Source organism: Camelus ferus, chromosome 25 (assembly GCF_009834535.1).
Source record: "Camelus ferus isolate YT-003-E chromosome 25, BCGSAC_Cfer_1.0, whole genome shotgun sequence".
In the NCBI taxonomy this organism is placed as follows: domain Eukaryota; kingdom Metazoa; phylum Chordata; class Mammalia; order Artiodactyla; family Camelidae; genus Camelus; species Camelus ferus.
In genome coordinates, this window is record NC_045720.1 from 22,564,265 (window position 1) to 22,589,012 (window position 24,748).

Below are 24,748 nucleotides of genomic sequence, written 5' to 3' on the forward strand. Positions count from 1 at the left end.
TTAAATTGTAACAAAAAATAGATAATTCTGTTCAAGATTTTTCATAACATAAATTTGAAATCTAATTAGTAGTATTTTTAAAAAAACAAGTCAATCTCAAAAGTCTACTTCTAATTCTAAGTTTTCTTCTAAAAACCTTAAAGTAGTTCTGAAGTACATTCAAATTAATCTTTAAAAACCAATCCTTCCTTACATAGTTCTATATGAACTTTAATATGCAAGGGAAACTATATACATATAACATGTGGGGTAATAGATATCTTGAATATATAGAGTGGCATTTCAGAAATTTTAAAGTATTCTAAAATTGTCCTAAACTTTTCAGCTCATGTGAATCATTTCCTATTGTGTTTTTGGTCTCAAAGTACATTGTCTGCTAGCCAAGTAATACAGATTCAAATTCTAAGTAGCAACTGTGTTTCATAGAAAATAATTTTGGAGCTTTAACTGATCTAGAATTGACTAAATCAGATGGTATATCCATTCAAACCTTTTTAGTGTAGTTTAGAAAAAAAGTTCATGTATTTGAATGACAATTCAAGTAAATAAACTGAATAATTCAGATATCTGACAAATTCATGAAAGCTCTTCTAATTAAAAAAAAACAAACATAGAGATAAACATGGGTAAGATTACCAAACATTTTTTACAAAAAATAGAGGCTATAGCCACATTCTTAGAGGAAAGTTTGCTTGAGCATAATTCCTTCCTGAACTTAAATATTTATTCATCGATTATTTAATAGCTATTAACTAAAAGCTTAAAAGTTCTTAGGAGGTTGACTGCAAAACAGATTGGGTGTTTATAAATGCAGTCAAGAAACAGATATTAATCATGTAAAGTAACCATAAATATCAAGGAAATATTCCTATAATATAATATAGAGGCAGGAAAAACAATACTTTCAGGATATAGACAGTTTAATCACAGACATCATGTGCTTAAAGAAAATACAATTTCATAGTTAGTGTCTTTCTTTTTTCCTTCTCATCAAGAAAGCATTGAAGCCTTTATCTTTCAGAGACAGGTGGTATTCGAGTCAGAATATTTTCACTTAGGAATCAGTAATGGCTATACATTATCTCTAATTCATTGTCCAGGCCTTTCCCATACATACTCCATACGTCTTAATGCTATATTTTGTAGGATAGTACAAGTCAGTATTGTGTATACAACAGAATAAAACATTTTAAGAAATATTTTGGAACTATCTCCTTATTAAACTTCTGTTTTGTTTGACGAAGTTAAATTATTCAGTTCATAAATGTCAACATCCAACAAGATTTTATCAAACTGTTACCAAAAGTAAGGGATTAATAATATTTATACATTGGAATTTAATTTTCTAAACAGTTGTTTTTGTGAATTTTGTTCTTTTTCTAATAGCACAATAATCACTGCATGCATTCTTCAGTTAAATAAATAAATGAGTTAATTAAAATTCCTTTGTGTTTTCATGTTTACTCATTCACTCCTTGCAAAATATATAATCACCTCATATTATATCATTAAGATACACTACTGAGATTTATTTTGAGAAAATAAAATCTATCATTAAACCCTACTAAGGAAAGAGTAGTTAAAACAAAAAAACCATATGATCAAATACAACTTGAAAACTGATTATTAAGAGAGAAAAAGAAATAGAAAGCAAAAGAAAGTGCTAAAAAAAATATGGAGTTTTTACATGCTCACAAATTTTGCAGTAGCAAACCTGACTCCTGCTTCAGCTTTGCTGAATAGTACTGACAGAATATCCCACAAAGCTTTGTCGTCAGGAATCACAGAAAGTAGTAGATGGATTGGGGATTTAGAGGGCAAGGGAGATGCTTTAAGTGAAAGCACCAATTTGTCAGCTTCTGACAATCTTGAGTCTGCAGGAAATACCACGAAGGTGGACAGACAGCAAATGACAATAAAACAAGGATAGAAAATTGAAGATTTCTCTTCTGATTCAAAAATCTAGTGAACTGGAAATGGGGGAAAATCCTTGTAAATTTTTTTTAAACATTGGGTAAATTGTATACTTGAATTTCACTAATGTATGTAAGTTTATAGAACAAATTCTCATTGAATTTCATATAAAACTTCATGTAAACTTCTTTAATGTAATGGATTTCATCTCTGCAGGCCATTCAATATGATGTTATTGATTTTAATGTCAAATAGTCCTATAAAATACTGTTATCTCAAATGCCTATATAATTGGAAAATATGTATCAAGCTTATGTAAGGGAAAATAGGTAAGCATTTGAATCTGTTTAACACTATTAAAAAACATAACTGACAATAATTATTAATGCAGATCAATTTTAATATATTTTAATATAAACAAAGAGGTTTCCAAAGTCATGCTACAAATTTACCAAAAACATGAGGTTTTATTGTGAAAATATTGCTTCATTGTTGACCTATACATGTTAAATACTAATTGATTTGGAGGGGTACTGTAATTCACAGGCCATATTTTGTTCATGCAATTACATTGCAAGTTCTTTAACATTTTAAGCATATTTTGTTACCAGATACCAAATGATAAGAATCCAGAAATATCGATTTCTGCAAATTCAGATTTATCATAAAATCTTTAAAAAAAAATTCTGATTTTACTTTTACCACCATAATCACCACTAATGCTTCTGCTACTACTACTGCTTACTACTACTACTGCTGTTGCTGTTGCTACAACTACTTAATATTACTTCTACTAGTATTACTAAGGTAATAGTCAATGATGAAATGTGTCACATTTATCACATACATCACATACTTTTTAGGGCTGGAATATACTTTTCTTTATCCATGATGATAGAAGGCATGTTTACTGTTTCTTTTTTTCACTGTTCTCTACTGTGATTGATAATTAGCTGTCATTTAACACCTATGTGTTTACAGAATACATTGTTGTTTATCTATTTTGATATATAGTAGTGTGTATTAATCCCAAACTCCTATTTTATCCCTCCCCCCTTTCTACCTTGATAACTATGTTTGTTTTCTATGTCTGTGAGTCTGTTTCTGTTTTGTAAATAAGTTCATTTGTATCATTTTTTTTAGATTCCACATTTAAGTGATATCATAGATATTGTCTTTCTCTTTCTGACTTACTTCATTTAGTATGATAATCTCTAGGTCCATCCATGTTGCTGGAAATAGCATTATTTCATTCATTTTTATGGCTGAGTAATATTCCATTCTATATATATCACATCTTCTTTATTCATTCAGCTGTTGATGGACATTTAGGTTGCTTCCATGTCTTGGCTATTATAAATAGTGCTACTATGAATATTGGGGTGCATGTATCTTTCCTAATTAGAGTTTTCATCTTTACTGAGATTTCCTGGATATGTGCCCAAGAGTGTGATTGCTGGATGATATGGTAACTTTACTTTTAGTTTTTAAAGGAACCTCCATACTGTTCTCCATAGTGGCTGCACCAATTTACATTCCCACCAACAGTATAGGAGAGTTTCCCTTTCTCTACACCCTCTCCACCATTTATTATGTGTTGACATTTTGATGAAGGCCATTCTGATCAGTGTGAGGTGATACCTCACTGTAATTTTGATTTGCATTTCTCTAGTAATTAGAGATGTTGAGAATCTTTTCATGTGCCTGTTGGACATCCGGATGTCTTCTTTGGAAAAATATCTATTCAGATCTAATGTCCATTTTTTGATCAGTTATTTGTCTCTTTGATACTAAGTTGTATGAACTATTTTTGTATTTTGGATATTAACCCATTATCCATCTTATCATTAACAAATATTTTCTCTTATTCAGTAGGTTATCATTTTGTTTTGTCAATATTTTCCTTTGGTGTGCAAAAGCTGTTAAGTTTAAGTAGGTCCTATTTGTTTATTTTTGCTTTTGTTTCTTTTGCCTTAGGAGAGAGATCAGAAAAAATATTGCTAGGACTTACTGTCAGAGTGTTCTATGTTATTTTCTAGGATTTTTATGGTTTCAGGTCTTACATTTAGGTATTTAATCCATTTTGAGTTTATTTTTGTATATAGTGTGAAAAAATATTCTAATTTCATTCTTTTACATAGAACTGTCCTGTTTTCCCATCAACACTTATTGAAGAGACTATCTTTTCTCTATTTTATCCTTGCCTCCTTTGTTATAGATTAATTGACCATAAGTGCATGGGTTTATTTCTAAGCACTCTATTCTGTTCGACTGATCTTTGTGTCTGTTTTTGGTGCAGCACTCTATTCTGTTCGACTGATCTTTGTGTCTGTTTTGGTTACTTTACCTTTGTCATATGGTCTGAAGTCAGGAAGTATTTTCTTTGCCTTTGTTCTTTTTTTAATCACAATTGTTTTGTCTACTCAGGATCTTTTGTGGTTCCATACACATTTTAGGATTATTTGTTCTAATTCTGTGAAAAATGTCATGGGTATTTATGTAGGGATTCCATTAAACCTGTAGACTGCTTTGGGCAGTATGGACATTTTAACAATATTCTTTGTCCATGAACATAGAATATATTTTCATTTCTTTGTATAATTTTCAATTTTCTCCATCAAAGTTTTATACTTTTCAGATTATATGTCTTTCACCTCCTTGGTTAAGTTTATTTCTAGGTATTTAATTCTTTTAAATGTGATTTTAAATGAGATTGCTTTTTAAATTTCTCTTTCTGATACCTCGCTATTAATGTTTAGAAAGGCAACAGAATTCTGTATATAAATCTTATTTCCTGCAACTTTGCTGAAATCATTTATTAGTTCTAATTTTCTTTCTTTCTTTTTTTTTTTTGGTGGATACTTTAGGATTTTCTGTATGTATAGTATCATGTCATCTTCAAATAGTGACTGTTTTACTTCTTCCCTTTCCATTTGGATATGTTTTATTTATTTTCCTTATCTGATTGCTGCAGTTAGGACTTCCAGTACTATATTAAATAGACATGGTGACAGTGGGCACTCTTGTCTTCTTCTGACTTTATAGGAAAATATTTCAGTTTTTCACCATTGAGTGAGATGTTAGCTGTGGGTTCATCATAAATGTCCTTCATTATGCTGATATATGTTCTTCCATACCAACTTTGATGAGAGTTTTTATCATGAATGGATGTTGAATTTTCTCAAATGACTCACTAGGTCTTGAGTAATGAGGTGGTTTTTATCCTTTTGTTATCCTTTTTTGTTAATGTGATGTATTACATTGCTTGATTTGTGGTTGTCAAACCATTACATGTTACAAAGTAATATATGATAATTGAAAAAGGTCCATATTGACTAGTATAAGAGATAACACTGAAAAAATATTTAATACTTACTTAAGTAAAAAATGTGACTTTGGGGAGGTTTTCCAGAAGAGTTTGCACTGAGATAGGGCTTGGGTTCTAAAAGGAGTGAGCAGTTAGAAAAGGACAAAGGAAGGAATGAAGGTTCAGACTATATATTATTTGTGACCCATGAAAGGAATATTCTACTGTGCATATGGATACTTTTTGAATTTCTACCTTTGAGAATAGTGACAGTTATTTACAAAGTATCCAGCTAAATAAAAACAAACTAGAGAAAAGTGCATTACTCAGAATGTCTATTTTAATTGTCAGCCTAATGATATGCCAAACTGCACCCAAGTTTCTACGGTTATTAAAGTTAATATTCAAGCTAAAGTTTTTGCCAGATACATTTTAGAGGAGCTCACTAGAGAATGCAATAGTAGTTGAGTCCAAAAGTATGGACTTCTTGAAAACAGATCTGAAATGGTCAGGTCTCAGGCATGTTTTCAGGTAATGTGATAAATAGAACCATGTTGACACCTCTGTGGAGAAATCTTGCCAGCAGTCATATGAGTGAGTTTGGGGAGATGATTTTTCCCAAACTGAGCTCTGATATGACTGCAGCCAGGGACAACATCTTGACTGAAGACTGAGAAACCTTGAGCGAATGGCATTGAGGTTACTGACCCTCAGAAAAATGTGAGATAATAAATATTTGTTGTATTAAGCCTCTAAGTCTTAGGGTAATTTGTTCCACAACATTAGTTAACTACTATAAATACCTTCCTTACATTTATCCCGAGGTAACTTCTTGTTTTTGAGGGCCTGGTGACCAGGAAATGAAAGCCTAGGCTTCAGTGACATTTAAAGTTATCACGTTATCCATTATGGTGGCTATTATCATAAAATTATACTTTTCTTCATTTATCTAAATATGGTAGGAGCATGGTTATCAAACTATAGTACAAAATTGTGCTCTATTAGATAACTAAGTATCACTTTGAAACTTGATCCTATAAGGTTCTGATTAAGTTCATCTGAGCCAGTAATACAAGAATCTGGATATTTTAAAATATTTCATACTGATTAGGGTATCAAGCCAGGTTTGAAATGCAATGCTAAATTAATGTTTTATATTTTTAATACAATGTGTACAGTACGTAAAAAATCACAGGATACGCTAACTGAAATATAATAATTATAAAGTCAAATGCAGTATTATCATGGTGTGTTAAAAAAGCTTTTCATATAAAACAAGGACAATAGAAAGTATATTCACTTAGCTTCAATGTAATACCTAAGTTTGTAGCAAAACATTACTAGTCCAAGTCAATAAAGTAATATAAACCAAACACCGGTTAGATTCTCCATTTGCACTCATAAAATCCTTCTTTCACCAACCCCCCCAAATCCTTATGTTAGGTAATTTATATTAAATTGGGATTAGGAGACATAAATTTCACCCCAGGTTCTGTAGACAGAAAGTGGCAATTGTATGATTTGTATTTAGGTACATCTAATCCCAAATGTACTACATCTTGTGAACTATAGCGTACTGGGCTCGGTGATGTTAGGTACATAGTAACACTAGGAGTATCACAGGGTGAGGCAACTCAGATTTTCATTGTATTGATTGTGTCTTGAGGCAGAACTTGCTGGGTGGATTCACTATGAATCAAATTTATATTCACCTGGAGAGCTACTAGGTGTCCCCTTCTCGGGAAATCAGGTTGTTTCTTAACCTAATGTTATCTGTCATTTCAAAATAAGGAAGAGAGAGCAAGGGGAAAATGCAGCTTTAAAACAAGAACCTGAAATATTTCAAGCAATTATTTAAACAGAGCACTGAATGTTGAGCAGGTTTTATTTTTTTGTTCCAACAAAATGTTCCAAATCAAATTGTGTCATGTCCATTATTATTGTAACTTCAGTTCTCATTAATGACGGAGTGAAATGGGAGAAAATACCACTGATTTTACTTCGATGAATAGTGCTCTACCTCAGATTTATGTGCCCTGGGGATAGCTGGGCCAAAACCAATGATGATGATGGTGATTATTACTATTACAGAAAGGAAAAATAATTTTATTGCTTAATTTTCAGATTATATTGAAATTTTTATTTGTGAAAAATGTTTGCTATCTACTTATAACATTGTAATAATGAACTCAAAACAAATACAGGCATCTTGGTAAGCTCTTGTTGAATAATGTCTATTCTTAGGAAAATTCAAATATTTACCTGCCTACTTGCCATTTTACTTCAGTGTCTTATAGGAAACTCAAACGCAATATGTTCCAAACTCTTTATTCTTTTGTTCAATCCCATACTTAGCCAATAAATGACAATTTTTCCCATATTTGTAAATATTACCAATATTCATCCAATTACAGAAGGCCGAAACTCAGGATTCACAATTAAAATTTCTTCTCATTCTCCTTATACTTTGATGTAGGAGACCAGGTGACGTGAGAATAGAAGGCTAGAGGTTCTTTCAGCAACTTCCCTCCTTTTTATAAGTCTATGAAGATACTTGGCAAATTGTAAGGAATTAACATTCCCAAAGAGTGTACTCCTAGTTTACCTAGACTTCATTCAGGTTGTGATTGGAGATGGCTAAGAGACCAGAGTGTGAAGACAAATTGCCTGAATACTAGAGAAAAACCCAAAGTAGCCTGAGAAAAGGCAGTTATTTGTTAAACTAATCCCATACAGGCTTTTCTGAATGAGATTAGGTATCTGAATTGGGACAATGCCTGTCATCAGAAGGATCAGCATACATTTGTAGCCATACAAAACAGAACAAATTAGCAGCACTATTTACAATAGCCAAGACATAGTAACAACCTAAATTTCCATCGACAGATGGCTAGATAAAGAAGTTGTGGTATATTTATACAATGGAATACTTACTACTTAGCCACAAAAAAGAATAAAATAATGCTATTTGCAGCAACATGGATGGACCTAGAGATCGTCATTCTAAGTGAAATAAGCCAGAAAGAGAAAGAAAAATACCATATGATATCATTCATGTGTAGAATCTTAAAAAAGAGAGAGAGAAAGAGAGACACAAATGAACTTATTTACAAAAGAGAAACAAACTCACAGACATAGAAAACAAACTTATGGTTATCAGGAGGGAAGGGGATGGGAAGGAATAAATTGGGAGTTTGAGATTTGCAGATACTATTATATATATAATAGATAAACAAGTCTCTTCTGTATAGCATAGGGAACTGTATATGTGTGTACATATACATATGTGTGTATATATATATGAATTAGATAAATTAGAATTATTACGGCTTTTTATTCCTCTCAGTGAGAGCTGGAGCTATTGGGGACCTCAGCGACAACATCCCCAGATAATAGCTTAAAACAATATGATCATGTGTGGCTGAAAATTTTTTCTCTGCTTTTCTTTTCACTTTTTTCCTTTCTCCTTCCTTCCTTCCTTCCTTCCTTCCTTCCTTCCTTCCTTCCTTCCTTCCTTTCTTTCTTTCTTTCTTTCTTTCTTTCTTTCTTTCTTTCTTTCTTTCTTTCTTTCTTTCTTTCTTGTGATAAAAGATAATAGAGATAATAGTAGCCACAAATTGGGGTATAGAAGACTGAACTTATTCATGGAAAAATGATAAAGTATGGGGTTTAAAATTTATAAGGGGGGGTACTATACCTTAATCTACTACCCGGATCATCTAGAGGCTGGTATTCTGAATTGCTTGAATAATTTTCTTCTTGAATTGCAAAGAAATTGGTATCTTAAATCTGCTTCATGAGATTCATATTCTCTATTAAAGCAGTTTTCAACAGAGACAGAATTAATGTGGGAGAAATTCCTAGAGAAATGACTAATGAGAAAGATTCTGAGTAGCCAATTTCTTGCTCTGTTTATGATGCATTACATAGTCTGGACAGAGACAAATTGCCTTATCAGAGTATTTTTCTTTAGAAAACCAGTTCTTCAAATCCATAAAAACCCTAGTAGAGAATTAATATAATTTAAAGTGATTGATTCAATGGCAGAAAGAGTTAAACTCTCAGAATTCACTATATCCAGGTCAAAAGCCTTGACAGACTATTAACTTCGACAACAAAAAGTTCTGGGAAAGAAGCCAAGAAAGATAGCACCAAGATAAAGAGCTGCAAATCTTAAGAATGACATTCTCTCTGAATCTAAAGGACCACCTTACTTATACTTTTCTTTTTAATTTAAAAAATATTTGTCTTATAAACTTGGAGGCAGATAGTCAGGACCTATCAAAGGTAAGGGCAACAAGCGTTAATCTTTCTCTCCAGATTCATTAAAATATCAGAACTGTCAGGAGGCACCCTAAGTTGCATGCCAGAGTCCAGGTACTTTGGATGAGATAAGGTTTGTCTTTTTTTTTTAAAATATGGTAGGAATACATTAAAAGAGAAAGACTAATTTTTAGAGGGAATAGAGGACATAAATCTGAGTTTGCTAGGTTGAAGTAACTGGAAATGTCTTAATGTTTCTCTGCATGTGTTTTGAAATTAAATTATGTAGCTGGTGTAAAAGACCATCCTTGACTAAATAGAGTGCACACAGAACTGGCCACTAATAACTGGGCATTCTGAATGGGAGATCTGAGAGACACTAATCATCATCAAAATGGTTAAAAAAAAAAAGAAAACAATATTGAGTAATACAGTTAGTAAAATTATAATTACAGTCCAGAGAAATAATCTAATCCACTATTTATGATTTATTTGTCTAGAGGACACCTAGAAACAACCTGAGTATTAAAAAATTAAAAGAGGATATGCCATCTATGTAGAGAAGGAGATTTACTATAACTTTCATTTTGAAAAATCTCTACCTTCCAGTATCTTTGATAAGAAATCAGTGATCTGGGAGATGTATTAATTCAATACAAGCACATGTTGTCTATAAAATACAGTTCCAATTATTTTGGCAAACAAAAAATTTATACTTCCTGTTTTGTACCAGAATATATGAATCTTTCAGAAGTTTCATAATTTTAAAAATCAAAATATAAGTAAGTGAACTTTGAAGGAGGGTACTCTGGGAAATAGAATCTGAGACAGATATTTAGGTCCAGGAGATTAATTGGGAAGTACTCTTTTGATGAACAATGCAGAGCAGCAAAAAAAAAGGGCAGAATTAGCAGAACAAGAATTTGAACTGAGATTCAGTCACAACAATGGTCTCAGCTAATCAAAATCAGAGCTCTGGGATGGGGAAGATCCTGCACATTTGTTCCATATTGATCAAGGGAATTTGTCCTTTACATCCCTTATGTTGACCAGTCATTGGATGATGGCTTCTTGGGTAGGAGGGATAACTTAGGGCAAGAAAGCTTTCTTCAGATGAGAACAGTTCCAGGAAAGGGGATCAGTTGATAATTGTCAGCCTCCAGCATCTGGGGAATCAACAACTTATTCTAGTTAGTAGGGGAATTCTAGGAAGCCCCAAGAGCATCCAATACACCATCACCCCTTGTGTTCTGTGGAAATACTATTTATATATGTTAGAGAAGTATGTTCTCCGTAATTCTGGTCAGCTGCTTTTCCTGGGGTACTTACAAGTTGACGTGTAGTGGGATGAACTAGAGTCCTCACTGCTAAGCCTGATCGGTGTTATATTCCTATAGTTGTGTACTTTCAACTGCAATTGATGTTATGCTTAGTCTACTACCAAGCCTACAGTCCTCTCACATTTGCTTGGGACTTCTCTTTCAGAGGTTTACCTCATGGCCTGAGTAATCACCTCATCCCCAAGTGATTTGAGCTCCTGTTCAACCAAGCACTTCTCAGATCATGGTTACTGAACTTTCCAACTCACTGGCAAAATTTGTCAAAGGAGAGATGCACAAGTGGAACACCGAAGAGTATAATATGGTAATAGTTTTATCATGTCCTGATGATCAACATTAATTAGGGAGAGAGACTCCTTTTCTTGCCTTCTGTTCTCTTAAGCCGTTAAAAAAAGCAAGTACATCTGAGTAGTATAACTCTATGTCTGCCAAAGTCTACTCCTGACGAATTTTACACACACAAACGTACACACACACACACACACACATGACTTTCTTCTGAAGTAAAGCATGCAGCTTCTAGATAAGAGATCAGAACTACTTACAGCAATAACAGCATCATTTCCCCTTAACCAAATCTCTCTGGGGCAATGTAATGAGGGCAGTTGTCAGCTGCGTATACAGGGGACTGTACTACTGATGAGGAACCTGAAAAAGATAAATTTGGAAGCATACAGAGGAACCACTGCACAGCTGCCTACCTCCTCTCCTAAGAAAGAGAGAGAAACCTTATTTCCCTAATGTAAACAAATGTTCTCTGAGAGAGGTCTCTAGGTTTTTACAGTCCTTTGGAATGTAAACTAGCGGGTTTTATCCTTCTTTGAAATGCAAACAGAAAGCTCAGAAAAGATAAACCTATAAATCTCTCAGAAGTACTTTACTCTTAGGGTTACTATTCAACCATTCTTTAACCTAGATTGACTGTATTTTTTGTTCTGAAAGCCCTGAACATTCAGAAGCATGAAAATACTTTCTCTCCTATTTCATATCAACACTAATACACTTCTCCACATATATATGAGAAACAACTCCTCTATGATTCCCAAGGGCCTCTCTTTCTCAGTTGAAATTTAGGAGGTTAAGTAACATGCAGGCCCAGCTCTGCAGTTGTTTCCAGGGCCACAACTGGTTCCCATCACCTTCCTCCTCCATTATTTATTCTAAATCCTCACTCTCAGCTATATCTATGCATATTTTGATGATTTACATTGTGACGGTACTCAAACTCTCATTCGTGAGTCATTTCAATTCTTGGTAACCATAACTCTTCTCAGGTTAGGAATGCTGCACATATACATTCACAATTACAATTAGGCAAGAAAAACTAAGGAATGCTGAAGTGAATCACCAAGGTCATACAACTATTCCTTTCTGTCCTCATTGTGTAAAATCATCACTATCTCTTTTTGCTGATCAGAAGTAACCACCCTTGCCACAACAGTGACTTCTTACCTTCTGGTTCAGGGACACAAATGATCTAAAGTTGTAGTTCAGTGGGATGCTTGCTATGTCATGGGAGAGTGCTCTTACGTGGAAGATAGTTCTCCAAAATCAACCTTACATTTCACTGCCCTTGATTCAGCACCTTCAGGATCCAATCATACCATCTTATCTCCTGCTAGTATTGGTTGACTAAATTATACAATTCCTTCATAGTATAGTCTGTTCCTTTTTTACTATGCCTCGCTCTTTCCACATAAGATAGTATGTGAATTAGTGCTTCTAGTAGGTTAAATAGTGGAACATACTGCTGGGAATGAGAATACAACCTTTTCTGGAGCTCTGTTTCTTTCATAATTAAGTCTCAGCCCATATCCCATGTATTTTCTATAATTCAGCTGTAGTAAACGAGAGTCCCTGTATATGCTGCCAGGGCCATCTGGCTTTCACACTGAGGTTTTAATCAGAGATTAATAATCCATATCCTTTCTAAGGCATCAGTTAAACTCAGCAGTATCCATTGGATTTCATAAAGTTATTTTTTACTACTTCCTATATAACTCTCAAAAATCCTAAGCCCTTGTACTTTCCAGCACATTCCCTTCCACTGATATTTCATCTCAGTTTAATAGCAATGGAATTTCAATAATTATACCACTGCCACAAGACATGGGCTATTAGTGATTCAACTACCACTATTGATGGGGTATTCACTGCCAACCAGTCAGCAAGCAATCCAACTCTAAATTCCCATTTTCCAGTTGGCTACTTTGGATGATTCCCAGCTCCAACTATCAATTGTCAGGTTCTATGGGAAACTGACTCCGAGACAAAGATTTACATACAAGCCTTTTTTTGGTGGTAGGATCTACATGTGTTTTTTGTTTGTTTTTCAGGCCACATAGTAGAATTAGCCAAGGCTACATTCAGTAAAACCAAGTCAAGATTAATCTTCTCATCTGCTCTCCTGTCCCACCCTGTATGGTCACCTTGTCTAAAGAAATCCCCCTTCCCCAGCAAAGGACCTGTTCCTGATGTGAAGGCTTCTGGGAAGTGAAGTCCAAAGTCCCAGTGGGCCTGCTCTTAGTCCCTCTCCCTGCTCCTGGGTTGGCTCAAACCTTATAAGGGCAGGGTTTATAATGGTTGCAGGACCTCTCCCATTTGGTTCTGTAATTAGCCCTTACCCAGAACACCTTGTAAAACTGAGAAGAACCCAGGGCTGTTCATTCCTTTTCCTTTTACAGTCACCCCAGCATGATGAGATAATGAGAGTGGGATTATGACATCATAAAACAGAGGCAGGAAGGAAATAGGGAAAAGATGTTGAGGGCACCATATTTCCTATGCAAGAAAACACCTTTTCTTAAATCTCCACCACTACCACTATGTCAGTCAAAGTTTTAAGTCCTTTTTAAAAGAAACAATGTAGATATTAGAACGTGAAGAGGCTGGGAAACAGCTAGATGTTTTCTGGCTCTTATGTAAATTTGAGTCTCAGCTAGCATTAAAGAATTCAGAGAAATTGACAATATGATGGAAAAAGAGATTTTGAGCAATGCCTTCATGTTGTGAATTCTCTATAGGACAGTTTTGAGTTCTTTTTTGATTGGAAATTAATAGTAATGCAAGTAATTGTCACTATTAACACTTAGTGACAAGTCCCTTGAAAGACATCTGGCTTCTCTAACCATTTTGTGTCCCACTGAAGTCTGGATAGGTATATAGCTGTGATCAGTTTGAAAGTAAAGCCAGTGGTGGGGATCTTCTCCTCTGAGTGAAGAAATGGGGGAGGAAGGAGTCACTAAGTCTGCAAACTGGTGTGGGAGTGGGGTCAATGTATTTAGGGTAGGTTTTTTTTTTCCTTTCATTAACTTTGTTTAAATGGGTTTAACATTTTTGACAGATTTTTAGTCCTCGCTTTTATTTAAAAAGTACTGATTTTTAAAACTAATGACTTAAAACTGTCACACAGACACACACAAACACAACATAATCTATAAAATAATCTCCCTTCATTCCAAAGGTTTTACTAGACATTGCTACCATTAGTAAGTCTTTTACTGTTAAACTTAAAAAGGCAATTAAAACAAACAGTTCTGAGACCATTTTTTCTACCACCAATTAAGACTGTGGTAGTAGTGGTAGTAGGTGTTATGCATAATATTTACTTAATCTTCTGAGCTTTCTGAGCAAACTTGGTGACCTTGCTAACTCCAGCAACCTTCTTGTCCATTGCTTTGATGATACCTGTAGCAACAATCTATCTCATATCATGAACAGCAAAATAATGCAGAGGAGGTCAGGAAAGCTCTCAACTCACATGGACTTCCAGATGATGGCTTTAAAGCCATCATCCAGCTTCTTACCAAAATAGCCAATAATCCTCCTTCAGCTCAGCAGACTTGCAAGCAGTGAAAGCTGTGTCACAAGCCAGCACAGGTGCATTGCCAGCACTGATTTCCTCTCGATGATTCAGGATAATCATCTAAGCAGTGAAGCCAGACAGCTGTTTCCATTGGTGGGTCATTTTTGCTGTCATCAGCCATGCTGCCATAATGAATACCTTCGACAGACATGCTGAAGCCCATATTGTCCCCAGGAAGGTCTTCACTCAAAGCTTTAACTGGTGCATTTCAACAGAAATTTCTAGTCAGTTGTATTGTTGATTGGAGCAAAGATGACCACCATGTTGGGTTTAAGAACATCCATTTCCACTGGACTCACAGAAACAGCACACAATACAACCAATTTTGTAGACATCCTTGAAGAGCAGATGTAAATTCGTGTCTTTTGGACAGTTTGGTAACATGAGTTAGGCAGAGAGAAAAGTTGAACTGAGAGCCAGTGACAACTAAGGCTTTACTTGGTACTAACTCAGCTGAGACTCTCAGCCATCAACACTCCCAGTATGGGGGTTGAGGGAGGAATATTTTATTCCTGAAAGAGGTAAAGGAGGTGGTATCTAAGCATATACCATAGTATTCACTACAGTGGCTAAGATAAATATTAAAATCATGATGGTAATTACAATGACACCTGTGGCATTAAAACTAAATATCCACATATATCTTTATACAGTTTGTAAAAGCAATTTGATGATTGATACATGACAGTATACCAAAAATGTTAAATTTAAAAGGAAAATCCCCTTTGACCAAGTCGAAAACTGTAGGCATATAAAATAATTCTGAAGTTAAATTACAAAGGGGAGAAGTAATGCTCAAAAGCCCAGGGAAGTAATGGATATTTTTATGAATATAAACATGGGAAATATAAAACCATATACTGATTTGAAATTAAAATATATAGCATTGTTTTCCAGTAAAGTTTCAAAGGTTCTGATGTTTTATAACAAAATATTGTTCTTCCTCTCTCTATGAGATTAATTTTATACATATATCTTAATTATTATTACATGTTTAAGTTTTGTTTCAAGCACAAAGAAAATCAAATTATTTTTAGTGGTTCTGTTAGAAAGAAAATGCACCTAACCCCTTATCATTTCATTTTCCTGTTTATACTTTAGAAGATTATGTTTTTATTCAGTGAATAGCTCTATATTTTCACATATTTTGGATCTGAAGTATAAAATTATACACCCTGAGTACTGTAACTCAAACTGTGATAAATCCAGCAACTGCTTGACGTCACAATGTTCTTATTATCTCCCAAGCAGGGTGTGTCTTAAATAGACTCCCACCATTATCTTAGGTCTCTTTTTGTTGTTTAAATACATTGTGTATTAATTGACGTATTTGTCTGAATGACCAATGTTTATAACTTTTCCACTTATTGAATATAGAGACTAGCAATTCCATTAATAGTATGTAAATATCTCTCTTTTTTTGACCTACTGAATCATCTTAGAGTGAGAACAAAAAATAGCCTTAAATTTACTTGGAGATCATATATGTCTGTTTAATTAAACTGACTAAGGTTACTCTCCATGCCTCTGTGAGGGTCACAGCCAAAAAGGCTACAGGGACCTTAATTTATACTATTCCCTGTTGACTGAAAGACAAAGGTGCTGACCAGCATAAGGTTACAGCATTTGTATAATGGTCCAAGACTGCTGTCCATAACAAAATAGACTGGAGTAAATTGGAATCTTCCTCAGTTGTAAATTATCTTATTCTAGATTAACTTAAATTAACTAATCTTATTCTGACAGAATGTAACAATTGAAGAAAGTTGGATGGGCTGCAGAGTTGAAAACAAACCCCCAAACAAAGTCAAATATACCACATAAATTTGTGACTTAATTAGAAACTTTGAATGGTGAATACTGAGGTAATGGATAAAAACACTTAGAAACTGACAACCTGGATATTTTTCATTATTGGAATAAGCCTATTTCTGGGCTTTTCTTATGATTATACTCATGATCTATTTATCCATCCCAATGCCCACACACACTGTTAAATTTTATTGTTTGTAGTATCTCTATATCTGGCAGTCCCTTCTTGGTTTTCTACAGTATAGTTTTAGATTTTAATGGTTATTTTTTTCAATGAAATTTTGTATTACCTTGTCAAATTCTATGAAATGTCTTATTGCCATTTTCAATAATATCACATTAGTTTTGTATCTCTAGTTTCTTGAACAAAGCACAACATTTTATGTTTATTACTTTTCTATGTTTTAAAATAGATTTTACACATTGATCAAAATAATGTTATTCTTCATTAGGTTAATTTTATATGTATATAAATGTATAAGAACTGGGATCTATACCTTTTGGGGTAATACCGCTACAAAATATCTGCTAGAAGTAATAATTGAATTTAGCAAGGATATAAGTTACAATGTCTACACACAATAATCAGTTGTGTCGCTGCATATAGCAGCAAAAAAAAAAAAGGGAAAATGAAATGTAAAATAATTCCATTTAACTTAACATAGGAACATATTTAACAAAAGATATGCAAAAAGATATAGGTGGAGCTTCTGGGTTGGTGAACACATGAAGATCTGGGGGGAGCACTGTTCTTGGAGAAGGCATGGAAGTTCCTCACTGTTTCCCCATACCTTGCCCTATGCATCTCTTCCATCTGGCTGTTCCTAAGTTATATCACTTTATATAATAATAACCATCCTAATACCTGTGAAGTGATATCTTATTGTGGTTTTGATTCCCATTTCCCTGATGATTAGTGATGTGTGGTTTATTTTTGTATGTTGTTTGTATACTGCAATTTTACTGAAAAAAAATTTATTACTTCCAACAGTTTTTTCTTGTGTGTGTATGAATCTTCAGGGTAATAAACCAGTAATCTATGTCTTGGTATCTCAGCTATTACTTTCAAAGCAGTAAATTGACTGTGGAACAAAGGGACCACAAATGTCAGTCTCTCTTCTCTGGACCTCCCTGCTCTCCAAGATTATGGCTTCCAGATCTAATTTCCTTGGTAGCTATTCAGAATCTTCATGAAAGGTTCCAGAGGAACCAAAATTTTTTTGAGGAACCATATGAAAATCCTTTACTTTACTTATCTATTAAGAGTTCATATTCAGACAACAGAACTGTTCATGACTTGATCCTGTGTAGACTCCAGGAGATCCTGTGGTTGGCTCTGTTACCACCTCTATATGGCACATGCAGTTTACAGACTCACCGCCTTCTGCCTCTTGTGAGCACATGCGGTTCATCTGTGTGACGTTCCATAAGTGGCACACACGTTGTGAAAGCAGCCTGGCCATTTAGATCCCCCAGGACTCACAGTTTTCTCTTTTTTAGTTTGCTCTTTCATAAATATCACTCACAATGTAGACAGCTGCTAGGTCTAGGTATCATACAATATGTCTGTCATATTAATAAAAACAGTAAACATGCACGCATTATTTTACCTAAACACAATTTAAAACTAATTCTAGGACACATCTTGCTCCTGGTATTTTATTTTAGAGATACTATTAGATGTTCATGGTAGTTTTAATACGAAGTATTTCAACTTAAATACTAGCTATAAGATATCAGATATTATTTTATCCAAAGCTTCTAAATCACAATAAAGTAGTTATTAAATGACAAAAAAGATGTATAGGTACATATACATACATGTATTCATATATATGGAGACAGAGAGAGAGAATGTTAGTGCTTGCTATCTATATCATGTTTATAGATTAGAAGCCTCTATATTGTTAAGATATTATTTCTCTCCAAATGGATTGATTCAAACCAAACCCAAAGTCCCTACAAAAACTTTTTAAAAAGAAATTTATGATATTCTTGAGGATTAGGGTAAGGTTTGGATTTACCACATTAGAGAATGTGGCACTCTGTTCCTTCTCAAGTAAAGGAGTTAAGTATTGAAAATAGTGTTTGGGGAAGATTTTTCTAAAAATCACCTGGAATGGATTGAAACAGGAGACCTATGATTTGGTCTCAGTCTTTTAGTGAGGCTATACCTCTGTTAAGTAAACTTCATAGTAATTTTTCAGTCTTTATCCTCTTTAGGCAGGATTGGATAGAGTTGAGTATTTATCTTGTTCCACGTGCAATGCTAGAACTGACTGGGAATTTTTCTCCCCCATACTCTGGTAATATCCCAGCACATTAGGCTCTGGTTAATAAGTTTCTCCTGAGGGCAAGCCAGGGCTTGTTAAGAATGGAGCACTCTGGTGTATTTCAAAATGGTCCTTTTTCCCTCTCTCTCTACTGGAAGTACTAGGAAAAATTTTTCTCTGGTATTTACTGTGAAAACCCAATTGAACTCCTGGAATTAAAGTTCACAGTGCAGGGGCTCCCCTAATGATTGGGTCCTCCTGGAAATTTTAACTTTCACTCTTGTCCACAGTGAGCATCCAACATTTGTCACATTTCAGGGTTTTCTGCTCAAGCATTGGTTTTCATGGTGGTTTCCTCTCCAAAGTCTCTGGAAACTGAGACTTCCTTTTTTCATCCTGGTGTGCCTCCAACCTTGGGGAGAGTGGTTTTCCCTGTGTCCTCTTCTCTCTTAGGGACAGAAGAAGAGTTGCTCACTTTTCAATCTGTTCAGTTTTTTTGTTTTTGCAAACATTCAGCCATTCTACACCTTTTGTTTGGTGAGTTTAATCAATTTACATTAAGGTAGTTACTGATAAGTGAGTACAACTATTGACATTTTGTTAATTGTTCCTGTTTGTCTTGCAATTCTTTTGTCCCTCTCTTCCTCTCTTGCTTTCTTATTTCTTTTTATATCATGTAATATTAAGAAAATTTTACCTAGTAACTTTTATATTAGGATTTAAAGCAATTTGCATATTAATTTAACAGTATTACATGATACTGCATATGCCTATATATTTACATTTGCCTATTAGATTAGTGCTTTCATATGCTTTTGTGTTGTTTAACATGTTTTCAATTCAATTTGAAGAAGTCCTTTAAGTATTTCTTGTAAGGCAGGTCTTGAGGTGGTAAGCTCCCAATGTTTTTGTTTGGTAAAGATTTTATCCCTCCTCATTCTTAAAGGATAATTCTGCTGGATATAGATTTCTTGCTTTGCAGTTGTTTTCTTTCATAATTTTGAATATATCATCCTATTCTGTCCTGGTCTGCAAGGTTTATGCCATGATATATGCTAACAGTCCTATGAGATTTCCCTTATATATGATAAATTATTTTTCTCTTGCTACTTTCAAATTCTTTCTTTGTCCTTGACTTTTAATAATTTGCTTAATGTGTCTTAGTGTACTCTTCTATAGGTTGAAAGTATGTGGCCATGCTATTGTATCACAGAGGGACAAGGATAGTGTAGGGAGGGGAGTGGTGGATGAGTTGGTAATTCCTTCACCTCAAACTTACTTGGGACAGTTCCTTACACAGAGATGACTTGCAGGTTGATGTGTGTTTATAGCAATTGGGTACCCTTAGATCTGGTGCCTGCCATATGCCTGAAAATTAAATCAAACTATGACAACAGTTTGGAAGGATATGTCTGGGAAGCAAAGACATTTTCTCTGATAGTAGAAGTGACAGAAAGATGGCTACATTTTTATTGACCTGAACTTCAAGAGTTTATTGTCACAACATTAAGTTCATTTTAACTAACATTTCTAGATGCCACGTTTGCCATATTGCTGAAAATTGAAGTCTTCTCTTACTTTATAAACATGTTTGTAACTTATCTCTAACTTGAGCCATATCAAAGTGGTTCATATTTAATATAATTTATCATTTTAAATCAAATTTGATAAAAAATTCAGTGTAGTGCATCTTCTCCCTTATTGTTGGTATTTTCGTCATAGATAACAGGCAGAGGATTTAGAAGAGTAGAGAAAAATAAAAAACAATACATATTTGCAGGTTCTAAAGCTTGAGAAATCTTACACAATGATTTATTCATGGTGCCTAATTTATAACTCCTGATTTCTTGCTGATTTGCTACCTAGAGAATTTAAGATATTAACTGAAAGATTTGAACAGTAAAAAAATAACCCAGGAATCCTGCTCCTGGGCATATATCCAGAAGGAACCCTACTTCAAAATGACACCTGCATCCCGATGTTCATAGCAGCACTATTTACAACAGCCAAGACATGGAAACAGCCTAAATGTCCATCAACAGATGACTGGTTAAAGAAGAAGTGGTATACTTATACAATGGAATACTACTCAGCCATAAAAACCGACAGTATAACCCCATCTTGCAGCAACATGGATGCTCCTGAGAATGTCATTCTAAGTGAAGTAAGCCAGAAAGAGAAAGAAAAATACCATATGAGATTGCTCATATGTGGAATCTAAGAAAAAAAAAAAAACACAAACAAAACATAAATACAAAACAGAAATAGACTCATAGACATAGAATACAAACTTGTGATTGCCAAGGGGGTGGAGCGTGGGAAGGGATAGACTGGGATTTCAAAATTGTAGAATAGATAAACAAGATTATACTGTATAGCACAGGGAAATACATACAAGATCTTATGGTAGCTCACAGAGAAAAAAATGTGACAATTAATATATAGTATGTTCATGTATAACTGAAAAATTGTGCTCTACACTGGAATTTGACACAACATTGTAAAATGATTATAAATCAATAAAAAATGTTAAAAAAATTATGTCCAGAAAATTTTATTTTATTTTCTTATTTTTAAATTATTTATCTACCAGAATAATTTTTTCTCAGCAAGAAAGGATCTGTAGATAAGAAATTGCAGCCATTAAGTAATAGACTTATCCTTTGAAACTTGAATCGTGTAGATTAATTTTCTTGTCATCACCTGTATAATTTGTGACATAGATAAATGTTATTTGCATTAATGTTTTAAAGGAATAATAATTCTTGATTCGATTAAGTATTTGCTTTTCCTTAATTACTTGCACAGAATATTATAGCTTGTAATAATAGTAGAATATCAGATGTAGATCATTATTGAATAGTATCTTGATTAATATAAGTACATATCAATTTGCAAATAATAATAGCAGTGATTCTTTAGCCAATAATCTTTAATAGCCCATTTATATTTTTGACCCATTTTATATTATGAATTGAAATTGTTGTAATAATAAAAATTGCCTTTGGAAACAAGATTTCATCAGATTTTATTAGAAGCTATTGGAAAATAAGCAAGTTTTGAGATGGTAGATGCTTCCTTCATTTTAGACATTGTTAAGGCAATTCCCTCAGATGACAGTAAAACACTTTTAGGAAATGATGTGAAAATAGTGAAAATATATCTAATGCTTTTATTGTAACCTAAGGTCAGTCTCTGAATATATAAATTTTCATTATTCTTCAGTGTTCTGTGATTAGAGAAGAAAAGTTACTAAAGAATAAAGCCTGCATATTGCTTCATAATATCTAGTTGCCAATAATATACATTGATAAAAAGGATCAGGTTAACCACTAAATGAATTGTAATGCTATAAAGAATTGTGTCTTTATTTCTAACAGTTTATTATGAAAACAGACAAAATTCAGTTTCTAAAAGTTTCTATTCTCAACATTATTCAAAGGACATTTTGTATAGGTAACCTTTAAATTCTCATTTGTATTAATCTTAGTTGGATATAATTATATTAACATCATTTATTGAATACCAATCAAGGCACTTGTTTTCTCAAATCTGAGCATAATTTTATTTTTACAGCTAAAAAATAATTTAAGAATCTAAACCTAAAGAAATACTCCAACATCACATCTACTCTATTTGAAGTTGCTTTTTTGTTTTGTTAATGGTGGCTTTTAAAAAAAAATTTGAAAAGTATGTATTTCTTTGTCATCCAGTGTTTTAATTGAAACATTTCTTTTGGAGTATGGTACACACATGTATTTCAGTAATGGTGGCTTTTAATGGGCAGATGTTTTAAAGTGTGATGAAACACAATTTATCAATTTCTTTGTTTTATGGTTGCATTTTTTACCTCCCTAAGAAATACTTTCTACCAAAAGTGACCAAGATAATTCCTTTTTTTAAGACTTTACAGTTTTAGTGTTTAACAATCTTCCAATTTATTTATTTTTCTTTTTACATGACTTGGTTCTTTTGAGAAACGTATTGCAAGTTTAATTTGAAAACATATTCTTTTTTTTTTCTTCTAAGGAATATTGTGCCCAGATTTTAAAATTAAAAAAGAGGGCTTGTGTTTTTAAGGAAAAAGAGGAACCTGGATGTTGTAGTCTTTGCCAGAGAGACCCAAATGAAATGTCCCACTTGTAAACCGAACAGTAGGAGAGTATTGAACTCAAAGTCTTCAGATTTTCAATTATGTAAACAGGGTGAATTAAGCTCATAAAGGTTAAATCACTTTCCAAAGTCACACTGATACTTAATGGAACTATAAGAATATGAATCTTGATCTGGCTACTAGTTCATTAGTGATTTGAACATAATGTGCCACTTTCAAATTTAATTGTTTCTAACCAAGAAGGAAAAATAAATTTATATTTTAAACAGAGAAAAGAATTACTTTCTTTAAAAGTAATTTTAAAGAAAATTACTAGATCTCCTGCAGATGCCCCTGATCAATACCTCTGATCAAAACCTCTGATTCAACAGTTCCTCCTGCTGCCCAAAGTTAAGCATAAGCCTCATTTTTATACCATAAACTAAGTTTGCCTGACTTTATATTTTATATTTAGGGAATCATATATTTATATGTATTATATTTGTGAAATTTATCCTTTTATGTAGGAATAATTCACTCATTCTCATACAGTATCATTTTGTACAGATTATTTAATATTCTGTTGATAGACTTGAGTCATTTCAGTGTTCTGAATGTCTCTATGAATATTCTTGTATGTGGGTTTTGGAGCATGTATACGGACATTCCAATCTGCTATATATAGCCTAAGAGAAGAATTGCTAAGTTATATTGTGTGTGGGAATTCAGTTTTGTTAAACTCTCCAACGTGCACCAATTTCACTTCTCCCATCAGCTACTGACAGTTCTACTTTGCTCCGTATTCTTACCAAGACAGAGTATAGCTATTATAAATAAACAGGTTTTCATAGTTATGCTGCATTGCAGAGAGGGGGTCAGCTCTTTATATCCCTACATTGGCAATAACTGGGTGAAAGCTCTTTCCATTTCAGGACAGTTCCTTAGATGAAGGATGGTGGCAGTGTAGCCAGATGACTCCATCAGCTGGAGAATAAGTCATTTAGTACTGAAGGGGTTGATATGCTCAGTGCATAAGAACATTATATTAGTCCAGCTCATAATTATGTAGCAATAGCAGTTTTAGGAATAGAGTAATCAAATGGTTAAAACACTGGGGCTATTTACAGGAAAATGCCTTTTTCCCTTCAACAATACTGACTTCATGAGGGATACTAAAGTCATCCTAATAAGAATTATGGACGTTACCAAAGCTTTTCCTTTAGATCTTTGAAAGAATGCATGTTGTTTTTAATAGATCTTGATTTGGTCTTTTAAATATTAATTCAAAATCAAGTCACAATCTCAATAGTTAGGAATAACTTTATCTTAAAAAGTGATTCAGGTCATTGCTAATGTAAAATCAATTAGGTGCAACACTTCTTAATTCTTAGAAAAGGAGCTAGTTAATACTGTTCGTGCCCTGAGCTGTGATTAGAAATTTGTTTTATATGTGACATTATTTGATTAGTATGTTTTTTCCAATGCTTACAAACACAATACTTGTTCTAGCATATGCTATGTGGTGGTAGAAAGATATAATTTATCATGATATATTTTATCTGAATATTTTCATTGTTAATATATTTTCTATCCCTCCTAAATTTGTATTTTTTTTTACATTTTTGGGGGCATATACCATACAGGTAATTTTCTTTTAAAATCATTCTAATTTTAAATGCCAAAAACAACAGCAATAGGAGAAAACAACATATCCCAGGTAGTAAATTCTTCAAATACAGATATTCCTATTATCAGAATCACAAAAATGGGAGAAATATTACGAATGCAAAAAGAAAGAGACTGCTAGATATAAGAAAAGATAATATCTTAATATTTCATAGAAAACAAACAGATCAAGAAAACAGTTAAGGCAGTTGATTT

The 24,748-nt window shown here is 33.5% G+C and overlaps 1 pseudogene; it reads right to left on the reverse strand.

The window, feature by feature from the left end:
- Window positions 1-14,428: 14,428 nt before the first annotated feature.
- Window positions 14,429-15,073, reverse strand: LOC116659731 (annotated as a pseudogene).
- Window positions 15,074-24,748: the final 9,675 nt, after the last annotated feature.